A 14,233-nucleotide genomic window follows, 5' to 3' on the forward strand; every position below is an offset into this window, starting at 1 on the left:
AATTGGGTTTATGTGCTTGTGCATAACGTTATACGCTCAACATTAAAAATGACTCGCAATAAATGTCAAAATGGATTTTCTTCTACGACGTCAAACGACGACAAAGCGGTCATACACGCATAATGATAAGGGGACATAACTCCGTTATGCGTAACACTAGGTCAATGTAACTCCGATCACTTGGAGGGAATTTCTTGTGGATACGGACGCTATATTTTCGTTATTTTATGTTCGTGGTGAACCAAACTATTCCAATTCAAAGTTCCCCAATGTGAGCGGATGCAGTTTGGTAGTTTCACAATTTACAAGAAAAATGACAAAGTATTACATGTGAAAGCACGTAATAGCGATTTGGATGGCCCTATCCGATATATAAGTTAGTTCTTAGATTCCCATATTCTCTATAAAACGACACAAAATTATGCAATGAACAAGACAATTCCTTTAAATATGTGTGCATATACATGTCATACCATATATAAATCATTTTCATTAATATTATCAGTTTTACACATAAGGTTGAATTAAATCACCGTTCATTAACCTGTTCATATGAAATTGCAATATTAGTCCAAATAAATTGAATATTGTACATCATAGGAACTAAAGAAGTTGAAGTTATGACTACGTTTGATCTTCTAACACTTGTGTGAAACATTTCAGAAAATGCTACGCAGTGTAAAATCAGAATTTGTCTTTGTTTACATTTCAGACAAGCGCAGTCTTTCAAGCACAGCGTTCGTTTTCACACCCAATATGTTTCGTCTCATTTTATCTAGACAGCTGGTATTGGTGACACAGACCAGTTGCAATTTGATTCTAAACTGTATTGGGAATTCACTGATGCATTTTTCGAAGCTGAATATGAAATATACGTGATGTAATAGGCGTCTCAATATCTGCCTTCGCGAAACGTGATTCTGTAAACACTATCCAATGGTGGAAAGCGCTCTACGGCGTTCGTGTAAGTGCATTTTCGAAAACATCCCAACCGATTCTAGATTCATCGGCAACGTTTCAGAATTATAATTAGCATTTTCATGTAAAAATGATATCCGTGATCATGAATATATTTTTGAAATTTAATACTCCCAGTCATTATCCGATTTTCACATTTCAAAACATACAGCAAATAACGTTGTGAATCGCGATTTCGTACTGTGTCAAAAATGGCGACATTTTCGATGAAGCCCATTTTGAAAGGTGATTTTCAGCTCTTAAGCTTTGTCTAAATAGTGGATGGTATCAAGAAACAGGAAATTTTCCGCAGAATTCGAAACTGAAGTGTATTTGTGTGCGTGGGATATTTTGATTTCTATTGGACTTGAAATTGAGGGTTGAAGGGGAAGGACATATATCAGTCCCCCCTGGATTCCACGGCAAAAAAAAATGAAATTCTGCTGCGAATTTAAGTAAATTCTGCATTTGAATTTTACAAATTCTGCACAAAATTCTGCAATGATATAACTGCTAAAACTTTGTTACTTGACATCAAATTGAACACAAATAAAAGGCTTGTAACATTTACCATGTTTTTATTCTTTAACTTGACATGTTACGTTAAGATTAAGTCAATTCAGGCAGCTATGGGAGTTCTGGGAGAGCAGGAAGTGGAGGTTCAACCTCGGGACGGTCTGGATCTTCCGGAAGAATATTTGGAATATCTGCCATTGTCTCTTGAATGAACTTGTCATACTGGAGTCTCTGATTGTAGTAAAGAAATACCAATGCTTTGATTGAGTCTGTTTTCAGGGATCTTCGGCGTCCTGTCAATACAAGATTATAGAGGGAAAAGCTTCGCTCTGCATCAGCTGAATTAGTAACAGCATTCATGTATCGCCTAGCAAGTTTTGCTAAGCGTGGAACTCTGTCCTGTACAGAAAAACAGAAATTGGTCACATCTATTTTGGCATCACCAGCTGCTGCCACTGCTTCTGGTGCAAGTACAGACACATACAAATTAAATTCCTCAATGGGTACATCTGTAAGACCTGGAATGGCACTATATTTACACTGTAGTTTGTCTAGAATGATGACTCTACTGGGATTAAATAGTCTGACTGCTTTAAGAAATTGTAAACCAGGCTGACCATCACTTAAGTATTTCCCTAGTTTTTCTTTGGCATATCAAAAGCAGTCTTAAATGTATTCAAACACTCCACTTTCACATTAGGGCCATATCATCAAACTGAGACAAAATGTGTTGTGTGCTGTCTAGTGTGAGGTCAGAATGTGACACAAAATAAATCATTAGTTCCTCCAAGATGTCAAACGTAGACAATGTACATGGCACACGAGACTGAAAGAAATCATTAAGATGCATGATACTTGTGCACTTCTTCGAAATAAAGTCAAGGTGACACTTTATGAGATGACTCTGATCTGGATCAGTTAGCCATTCATACAAATCCTTCACTGAATCTAGAGCACTGTTTCCACAAATATCCTTTTCGGCCACAATAAACTCACGATAATACTTTAAGTATTTTTGATGATACACAACACAGTCAAACCACGAGTTCCATCTGGTACTGCATGGGTCAGGGGGCATAGTCACTTTACAGTTATCATTGGACTGCATCCTGTCAGTCAGAAAAGAACGATAACGCGCTTTTCTGCTTCCTGCGTGAAAGAACATGTTGCTGAACCTTTTCACAAACTTGTTCACAAGCTTAAATGGTTTCCTGAATGCCTGACCAATAAGACTCATGATGTGCGCCAGGCAGGTGATGTGAATGGAATTACTACACAGTCCACTTAACACACTATTATAAGCTTTTTTCATGTACTGAGCATTATCTGTGTCAAACACCAAAACGTCATCAAAGTTGATTCCATAATCATGCAATACACTAACAACACTCTGGGACACAGTGGCATGGTTTGTTCTGTCAAGGAAAACAGTTGCTGCTAGATAAGCCAACACCTTTCCATCATGTAACTCGTCAAGCGGTGCCAAAGTATATTCAAAACATATCTTCCTTCTTCATTGCCAAGTTCATCAAATATTACAGCCACTGGTCTTTCTTTCTTTCAGTTTTTCTTTTAACTGTGCGTTTTCACCAATGTACACGTCAGTAAGATAGGTATCCTGAAGTCTGTTTCCACCTGGAATGCCTCCACCATTTAGAACTCGTTTATTCAAAACTCACGAACCGCTGGGTGGTCAGTTTTAGACAACGGGATATTGCAGGCAGTACACACTTTCACCCATGCATGACATATTTCAATACGTTCCTTTTCAGCAATAGTTTTGGAATGGAGAGACGTGTCAATCGTTTTCTGTTTCTTTGACTTACTTCCATCTGTACCTTCAGCTTTCTTTGCGAGATGTCGATTTAAGTAGGTGATCTTTGACAGTACTTTTCCGTGTGTGATCGATGACGACATTACATACTTTGCAAAATAGCTTTCCACCATCTTCATAAAGATCGCTCGACATCTGACTTCGCTCGTTAGCAGACACATTTCCAAGTTTAGATCCCGTTTGACTAGGAGGACCTCGCTTGTTTAAACATTTATCCATGACGGTGACCACACTTATCGACCGGCAACTTAGCAGACAAGCGCATCCGGTATTAACTGGAACGGTGCATGTACAACTAGGACTGGCACGAGGAATATGATTGTTAATATAACGCTTCTTGCCAATTAATGTTTTGCAATAATACCAATTGTTCGTACTCTTAATTTCAGGCATATAATTCAGTACTGTGCCATAGTTCAGATCAAAACTATTAGACTTCACATGACTAACATAAACGATTATGACGTACACTATGTACGTTTAAAAATGCCTACCCAACTTTTAGTAACACCTGGTTTAGATGGCTGAATGGGGTTCGCTGAATGACATGTTCGAAGTTTGGATGATTTGTAAACAAGTCGACTGATATTCAAAATTCTGCATGAAATTTTATGAATTCTGCGGCGAGGAATTGCGTGTTCTGCATGAAAATTGCTTTTCCGCGGCTTAGATGACATTCCGCAAAATATTCCGCGACCGCGGAATCCAGTGGGGACTGATATATGTCCCTGTGGCATCCAGAGGGTTAAATCGGGATCGTATGATGAGAATTTTAAGTTTTCAAAGGGAGCAACAATCAGTCAAAATATGCCCTTGAACTGTTGCGATTCATGATTCAGCACAATTCCAAACTTAGTGTTTCTTTGGTTGCAGACAACAAAAATATCATGCCTGAGACCAGACCATAGAGTGCGGAGTTATGTATTTCTTCCATGAAGTTGGGAAATCATAAATAGTACTGCTACTATTAAAAAATGTTCCCACATCCACAAGAAATCTCTGCTAAAAGTAATCTCTGTTAAAGTAGAGTCGATTCTACAATCGTGACTATATCATGAGTATACACATGTTTCAACAGTATTACTGCTACTGTTTGTAAGCAAAACTAGTCTGGACCAGACGATCCAGTGATTCCATACGTCGCTTACGTCAGTCTTGTTCTGTGCACTCCATGCAGACAGACGTTATGCCGGAGGGTTCTGATAACAGAGCATTAACTGCTGCCATTTCCCGCATTGAGCAGAATCTTCAACTTTGTGAGCGACAGAGTCGTTTAGAGCTTATAATTGCAAAAAGTGGGCCATTTCCTTCAAGTAATGACGATCCGAGATCAGACGATGACCTGCGCCATGTTATGTCCGGACAAGATGGCGACTCTACCCCGTCCCGCATGTGGGATGCTGTAGATGGAAATTCAGATGTGCAGAGGGGTTTCAGACTATAAAAGATACCCCGCAACTCATAAAGCTGCCGTCAGATTTGAAGCTTATTGAGTCGAGAAGAGGAATCAAGTCTGCAGATCGTAATGTATTTAATGTTATTTGCAAATCTGCACGCAACGTTGAGACTGCATTGAAATTAGTTGGGACATTGGACACTACCAATGATACTAGTAACTCAAGTTTGGAGAAACTTTATGTCGTGTTGAAAGCTCATATGAATTTCCTTAAAGATGAGCATGCCGCTGTAATATTGTTCAGGGACAGTTTGACTCGACAACGTCACGTTATTTCAGGGCGCTTCAATCCAATACCAGCGTTTTTTGTAACAGGCCCTCGTGTCTTTGCAAGGATTAAAGATTTTTAAAAAATAAATAAAAATTTGAGATGACACCCCCTGACACGAAATGCTTCAGAGTACAATACATCATGACAAGGCCGGACACTTGTCGGACCCCACCCGACTGCTTTGCCGATCGCTACGCTACCATCGCATGCTATCGATTAAAACTGAATGTAAACATAATCGTGGATGATTGGCCTATAGAGCACCACTCATGACACCCACCAAGTTTTTATTGTTATTTCTGCAAGTCGATTGAAACCCGATTTTGACTCTCAACTAAACGATAATAATTGGTTAGCGTCATTTATGAAATTTGTTAATGCACACAAAAAAGAAGAAGAAAAAAACGTAGTTATTTTGGGGGAAGTATGACTAGTATAATAGGAACATAAATTTCTTGGTGTCTTTAAGATAACTTCAATCATGACTTGGAACGAGCTTGTAGTGCTTTGTTGATGAGAACCAGTGTTCCAGAATTGTTTGTGTTCGATTATGAGAAAACATGATCGATTGCTTGGTCGTTTAGTCACTGCGACCTATCTTCGATTATTTCAATTTTAATTGGATCACCACTATTGGCCACCGGTATCTTCTGAATCGCTTTGCACCCAAATACTACGTCATGGCGCATGCTGTTTAAAAGGTCAATTAAACCTGTGGTGCATTCCGTTTTAACATAGTCAAAGGAAGCTACCCTTGGTAATTTAAATTCGTACAGAGTGACTTTAATACCGTACGCTATTTCTTCTATTATCGTACACGTATTTTAATTCTGTACAATATCTGAACGGCACTTCCGCTGCTATTACTTCTGAAGACAATTTCTATTTAATGGTTAATTAAAAATTCGGAATAATGAACGTAGGTATCACAGGTTCAACAAGAAGACAAAGTCATCAATATCCCCCGCAATGGCAAAATACTCCTCATAATTATGTCTACGAGTTATGATTATGTCAAATATTTAGGTGTGTATATAGAAAAGTGGAAGGAGAGTATTGAAAGGTTTTTAAAGTTCTGCTCCAGAAAGGAGCACTATCACCAATTTCAGTCTATGTCAAAATTGTTGCCATGGAAATGGCATAATATTTTATTCAGAAATCCAAAACTACCAAAAGACACCAGTACACCACCAGATCTATGTATGTGCCAAGTTTGGTGAAGAAACATTGAACGGTTTTAGAGTTTTGCTCCGGAAAAGTGCACTACCACTAATTTCAGTTTTAGTCAAACTTGTTGCCATGGTAATGCCGAAAATATTTGATTCAGAAATCCAAAACTACCAAAAGGCACCAGTACACCACCAGATCTATCTATGTGCCAAGTTTGGTGAAGAAATAGTGAACGGTTTTAGAGTTAAGCTCCGGAAAAGTGTACTACCACCAATTTCAGGCTAAGTCAAACTTGTTGCCACGGAAAAGCCAAAAATATTATATTCAGAATTCCAAAACTACCAAAAGGCACCAGTACACCACCAGATCTATCTATGTGCCAAGTTTGGTGAAGACATATTGAACGGTTTTAGAGTTCTGCTCCGGAAAAGACAAATGTGCACGGACGGACGCACGCTCGGACGGAGTCCATTTTGCGGGGGATAAAAATTATATTCATATTCATTCCTTTGTTCCTAATTGTTACTAGAATATAGTGGACTTGAGATGAATATCAAGTGTTGTCATTTTAGTTATTGTTGAAAATACCCTTAGTGTAGGGTAAATAATAGCCTTAGTGTAGGAGTATCACCATGTCACGTTTTCTTCTGTTGGTAACAATGACTGCAAATAATTTGGCACACTAATTAAACAAAAATTGTATTCATACGCACTTTGCAAAGACAAAGTAAAAGAACGCCCAAAACAACAGATACATCCAGAATGACATTACATGATAACTCAAATCAAGGCCAATCAAGAATAACCCACCCTCTGACTTAAATCATCTCTGTTATCACAACAAGCTTCATTATATCAACATACTGTACATTAACCTCTTATTCTATAAACTTAAATACCATCAGAAACGTCGCATATGTTGCAATAACGAAGTTGTCTATCCATAAAAGTGTTCCTCTTCATACCAGCTTCTAAAAGCTCGATAATAGAGAGGTTGAGCAGCACTACGTGTACATGTACGCGACCACGCTACCAAACTTTAGTGACCGTGAGTACATCTTACGTGTACGGGTACGTGTGCTGGTATATGTAAAACGACTTTTGATTGGTCAAATTTTCCGACTTTAACAAGTCTGTTTACAAGACGCTTACAATCGTGTGAATTAAGTTAGTAATGGCGGCAAATATAAATCTTTTGGCTGCCGTGGAAGATACCGATGATCTTTTGTTGCTTTCTGCTTTGAAAGAAGATGATACTGTATCTGACAGATATATCAAATTACATGAACTCAATGACGATCAGTGCTTCAGATTTACTAAAGAAGATTTATTCACACTTAAAGAAACCGTACTGCTACCTGACCAATTCCACTGCTCGAATCGTACAACTTGTTCAGGCATTGATGGTCTGTGCATTCTCCTTAGAAGACTGTCTTATCCAAATCGGCTTGAAGACTTGAAGCACTTTTTTGGCAGATCGACTTCAGAATTGTCGCACATTTTTAATACTGTTTAAAATTACATTTATGACATGCACATTCATTTACTAGACAATCTGGACAAACTTGGCTATCACATGATCATCTGGAAGATATGTCTCGATCCATTCATTATCAAGGTTAACCTCTCACTAACTGCTGGGGGTTTATTGATGGTACTCTGCGACCGATATGCCGGCCTCAACAAACCAAAAACTCGTTTTCAATGGACATAAACGTACATGGTTTCAAGTACCCGTGTACATGAAAAATGAATGATAGCAAATTTTTATGGCCCCATTGAAGGCCGACGCCATGATGCTGGTATGTTGAGAGAAAGCGGGGTTGAAAATGACATGTCAGAGAATATGACAACTCGAAACAATGATGTGTTTTGTGTATATGGTGACCCAGCGTATCCAATTTCACCTTACATAATAGCGCCATACAGAGGAGGTGTGATAACAGCTAATCAAGGTTTTTTCAACAAGAAGATGTCAGCCGTCAGAGTCTGTGTTGAGTGGACGTTTGGCAAGTTGCTCACACTATTTGCATTTCTAGATTTCAAGAGGAACCCAAAAAATGTGCAGCCAGTTGGTAAATACTACAAAGTTGCTGCTATCCTTACAAACTGCCTGTATGGAAGTGAAACTAGCTCTTTCTTTCAGCTCGATCCACGATCACTTCAAGAATACATACACACCTAAACAAGATCATAACTGTTTGAGACCTGTGCTTTCATGTAGAGTGAGTGAGTATGGTTTTACCCCGCTTTAAGCAATATTCCAGCAATATCACGGCGGGAGACACCAGAAATGAAGACAAAGTGATTTCAATGTTTCCACTAATTTTGTTTAGGCAATTTCCTTTTGCCAATACGCTAGCTATGCCCCTGGTAGTGAAATATTGATTGTAAAGATAACTCTATATTCCAATGTCTTGCATATTTATTCAATGCAAATCTGTTACATGTACAGTTCAAGTTACACATTCATTCCAGTACATTTCGTTCTTAATAATTATTTGTTAATAAATGTTTGTAAGAGTTCAAACAACGCTGTCTTTTCTTTGCTCTCCAGCTCCATTCTCTGTCTCCTCTCTTCTATATCCTGCTCAAATCTTTCTCTCTCAAGTTTCAGTTCCTCCTTCCTCATATCCAGTTCTTGTCTTGTCAGCTCTGCCTTAGTTTTGAGGTAGTCTATCTAGTACGCTGGTACTACTTCTCCTCTTAGTAGGGGTTTTAGAGAACACAAATACATATTTAAGACCCTACATGTCAAGAAAAGAACAAAAACATCGATAAACCATTGTTACTTTGCATAATTGTACCTTAATTCAGATTTTATATATTATATTCAGGAAAGAATCACTAACCTTAAGTTTATTCATACCCTCCATAGCCCTCTTTCTGATTTCTTTCCCTTTATTCTCAATCGCAATTTTCTAAGACTTTTCCTCCTCACGATTCCTATCCTCTTCCTCCTTGAGTTCTGTTATTTCGTCCAAGAGAGCAATCTTTTCATCACATTCCTCAGTGTTGCCAGAGCTGGAAAACAATAATTATTATCAGAGCCTCAGAGGTGTGATATTGTAATGATCTACTAAACTTTAAATATTGAAAAAGGATTACTCTAAGATTTCCTATTTAATTTAACTTGAATTTATTAGTAATTTCAAATTTAATGTAAAGTTTTAATCATAAGTGTCCTTGTGAAAACATGCAGTACTCCTTTTTTACAGCCGCTTCTTTTGCATTTTTCAAAATGTATTGCGTCGATGCGTAGATTTACAAAAGAATAATATTAATATAAGTAAATAGATTTGGGCTGTTTTTGTTATATTAGCGGCGGATTTTAACTGATCTACGTTTCAATTCAAATTTTACAGCCTATAATATAGGCTATAGATTAAATGCATATGATGATTAGAATCTGATGTTAAATATCATTTATTACCTTTTCAAATCTTCCGCAGGTTTCTTTGTGAATTGGTCTAACATCAAGTGCGTCCTCTCCCTAACTCGCCTAGCATCGACTTTGAAGTCTGACCGTGTACTTGTCAAGTTGTCTGCTGCTGTTTGCCATTTTCCCTTGTCTTTGAACGGGTTGGCAGCCAACACTTCCCTCAGCAATTTGACATCGTCTTTTTCAGAAAACTGACTTGCTTTTGCGTTTTGCCATACTGAAATACGAAATTATTCATAAAGACACATGTCTGGAACATACTCTCATGATAAATAATTAATATCAACGATTCTAATGATGACCTGCCTTTAGCGATATGTTGAATCTCGAGTCTAGAATACTGCATAAAACGCGTTATATTTCACAGAAAGTGGTCACTAATTTATTACTGATGATACCTTGATACGTAATTTAACACACTATCTTAACGATACAACAGTCTATTCAGCTGTTTTTTTTAAAACAAGCTCACAAGTTTTCACTTACGTGTATCCTTCGAAGTAGGCGACAGCGGGAACTTGTAGGATGACAGGTCAGCAAATAGTGATGACGTAATACACAGGTATTTAGGGGAATCCCCTGATCACACGTAGGCGTACATGTATACGTAGCGCTGCTCAACCTCTCTAATGTCTCCTGTTGTATGGTGTTTACGAAAAAACGGAGACACACTGGGCTAACGAGCTGTATCTCGCAAAGCAAACACAGAACATTCTCTTCTACCAGATACTCCAGTACGATAGAAACAAATGTTGTTTAGGTATTTACAAGATAATCGTAGATTAGCTGACTTCCCACACTTCTGCCGAGATTGCCTGGGTTCCAAACGCGCTTGTTTTTCTCTTTCTAGTTTTTCTTTCTCATCTCATTTTTCCTGCTTTCACCTTAATCATCTCATCGCTCGTCAGTATCCGGTGAGAAGTCCGCTTCCGTGGACTTTTGAACTTTGTTATTTCATTACAGGAGCTGGAAGGAAAACTTCACAGCGTCCATTGCAGCAGCTCGGAGACTGCAGCTAGTTCAACAACTAAGTTGCCTGATTCATCCAAAGAACAGGGGTTTAGTGTGCGCCCTCTACACTCCTTCAGATGTTGATCGATCCACTGTCTCAGCTTTTGGGGTAGCAGACACTCCGGCATCAGGTGTGATAGTATCAGAATTCATCAGATTGTCAGCTTCAGGAATATCAGCAACTCACTCTTCTCCAGATGAATCAAAGTTAACGTGAAAGTGTATGCTTGCTATGGGGCAAAAGCCTTACCTGGGATTGAATTCCTGTTTACAGGGAATATTCCACATTTGCGAAATAAACTACAAACATATGAGGGCGTGAAAGCCATACTGTAAGCTTGTTTGAACAAACAGGCCATTCCCATTTGGTCACCCGGTTATTGGGATTTGCACGATGAATTCACTGTTCCACTTCCTACTTAGGGCCAAAGACTGATTTGTCCAGAGGGCAAAGCCACTGGGTTGTGTGAGGAGGAAAAGCTAGTTACATCATTTTCCTTCTCCAGAAACCCGAGTGTTTTGTGCGAATTGTGGCTGTCGAGCACGAGAAGTTGAGGCCTGTACAAATGTTTCATATGAGAACATTACATGGAGAAAAAATAAAATTTCACTGTACGAAATAAGGATCATAGCATAAATATATAATAATGTGGGGATCAAATAACGAACGCTCCATTTCATTTTATGTTGAAAGTGACCTGTATCAAACCGGTCACTGTGTGTTTGTTTCCGAACCGTAAGTGCATTATAAATTTCAGTATTTCAGACTCGATTATTTACAGACCGCCGCCATATAGCTGGAAAATTGTTGAGCGCGGCGCAAAACTAAACTCACACTTTTAAATTTACCAATTTAGTCTGTCGCGCGTAGAGGTTTTCGGATCGTGACCTTGACGTCAACCTCGGCAAGAACTGGAGAATCGCTATTGCGCAACGCGATAACCAATCATATCTCGAAAGGGAAGGCGCATGACAAATACATACGATAGCTAAAAGTAAAGTTGGGAATTACTGCATTTCAACCGACAAAGGTCAGGCTATGCCACACGTAATCATATTAGCTATTGCGGACCAATCAAAGTGGACGGAACTTCAGTTAGGAGATTGTACGATATTCGGAGAACTGAATCTTATCCTAGCACTTGGATAGGTTTTGACTTCTTTTTAATATGTTCTAGACAAAATCAACGTGGCGTCTTACTTGTTCATGCGGTGTTTAGGAATAAGAACGTCAATAAGAAGAATGTAAATAATAGGATTGTGCCCCTCGATTTATTCGACCATGTGGAGTTAATGAATCAATACCGTCCGTCATGTTATAACAGGAGATACTTCGCCCTCAGGCAAAAATAATAAAGACGTATATTGGTTAAATGGCCTAGAGTGTAGGGGTGCTCGAGGGCTGCTGAATTAGTAGTAATGAAAATGCACCTGCATATCGCTGACCTAGTAACGGTAACCCTTGCCATGGCGCTACCGTTGCCAGGCACCGAATGTAAAAGAATATTGAGCCAGGGCAACTACCGTTGCCAAGCCAACTGTTTGCTGCAAAGCAGACTCTAGTCACCTGCTGTAAAGCAGACCGGATATACCTGATCCTTGCTGTAAAGCAGAAGACCCTAACAGTGCAAAATTTAGACGTGCAGCCAAACATAACAGCAGCCCACGAGCACCCCGTTACCCTAGACGGTTTTATTCCAGTAGGATGAATATACATACTTACCAAGAATGGCGGCACTGATATGTACAGCTGGAGAGAAAAACAAAGGAGAGTGAAATGTTGAAGAGAAGCGGGCGGGTGAAGGATGACAGCGTCGACCGAACGATATGATGGCGGCGATACCGGCGGAAAGCTAACGTTATATGACGTTGTAGGCAAAATTGATGACGTAGCATGTCTGCGTACGCGGAGGTAGATGATATACGGTAATTAAAGCTTCGCATCCCTGCCATAAAGGCATTTAGTTTTTAGTACTAAATTCTAATAATGAAAGGAAAATCTTACAAGTCTTCACTATCCAGCCTGTGCAACCATCAATTTGGTTTAATCAATTAACTTTATATTAAAAAAGGTGGGGGCTCTCTGCCGGTCTGGAACATTGCCTTCCGACTTCTTCCTTGTGTTGCTCCTGTTCCAGAAATATAATGTACAGTTTTAGGATCATACACAAGTAACATTGACCTTTAAAAAATAATGTCTTTTAAGAATAGATCTAAATATAATACTGAAAATGTATGATTGTGAAACTAATGATCAAAACACATTCTCAATTGGACGGGCAGCGTCACCAAATGTGCGTTGACGTCGCGCATACAACACAAATAATAAAAATTGTTATGGGTTAATGGTCATGATCGTGGCGGTTCTTGGAGGGGCGCTAACTTAATAACTATGGAAGAGGAGTTAAATCGGACGACTACGGAGTAGACACCAGCAGCAGCAGGATATGTATTGGCAAACGAAGTTGCAGCAAAATGATAGATAAAGTAATACTTCGCTGTGAAGTATCAGGAGCATTTACAGAGGGATTGAAACGTTTAAGCATTTATATTGCAAAATATATAATAACAAGGCAAGCTAGAGCGGGGATTTTACAGAATGATGTTGACGGCACGATGAGATCGGCGCGAATGACATTCAGAAAGTGACGTAATCGGCACTCGTATAATACATGACGTAATTGGTAACTAAGTGACGTAACTAAGGCGGCAGGTAACAGAATGTTGAAGTAAACACTAGAATGGTTTTGGTAACCGCATTTAGTGTCAATCACTAATTTAGTTTGTTTGATTTATCGCATGTATATTGCAGTAAGTCACATGCTATGGATTTAACCGAGGGTGTGGAAAAATCAAACATAATTAGCTGTGTGGCAAACACAATTATCACTTCTTCATGACATATAATATGCCCATTGCTGATTATGAAAAACAAATAAACAAAATTATAAGCGTATAATCGCGTAAATCAAAAAAGTGCAATATTTTGTACTTGGGTTTACCTCCCTCGAAACAGAAGCAGCCGGGATACCGAACCCAGTCAGAGCGGGTGGGTGTGCACTCAAGTGTAACGGCTGGTTCATTAGCAGATGCCGCCTTCACGGTTCATTGTGTGTGTATATATAGAAAGTTGGGTTTTGTAAATACATGCTCATTTTTTGTGTATAACATTTTGCAATCAACAGACATCATAACATGTCATGTGTTCAAGTATCACACCTGCCTGTCTGTGTAATTACATAATGTGACAGAGACCGAACTCGGGCCATAAATCAATGCGTTTTGTTTATGGTGTATAGCCTGATTGGTGTTAAGTTCAAATTGCATGTGGTCAGTGATCGCAGTTGTGTATTGAATATTGTCATTAGCAGACAGGCAGGCAGACACACAGGTGTCAATAAAACAAGACATTGAGTTTTGTCTGTGACAGCGACATATCTATATCACAGTTAGAAATTGTGTCAACTCTAAATAATGACATTGCTTTTAAGTATCGAACTGAGAAAGTGACTCGGTAAGAAGAACGTGTGGTGAAATAGACAAATGAAATTATATAAACAGTTTATTTACTGTCAT

This window comes from Haliotis rubra, unplaced genomic scaffold (genome assembly GCF_003918875.1).
Source record: "Haliotis rubra isolate DU_JTF1 unplaced genomic scaffold, ASM391887v1 Scf768, whole genome shotgun sequence".
Lineage (NCBI taxonomy): Eukaryota > Metazoa > Mollusca > Gastropoda > Lepetellida > Haliotidae > Haliotis > Haliotis rubra.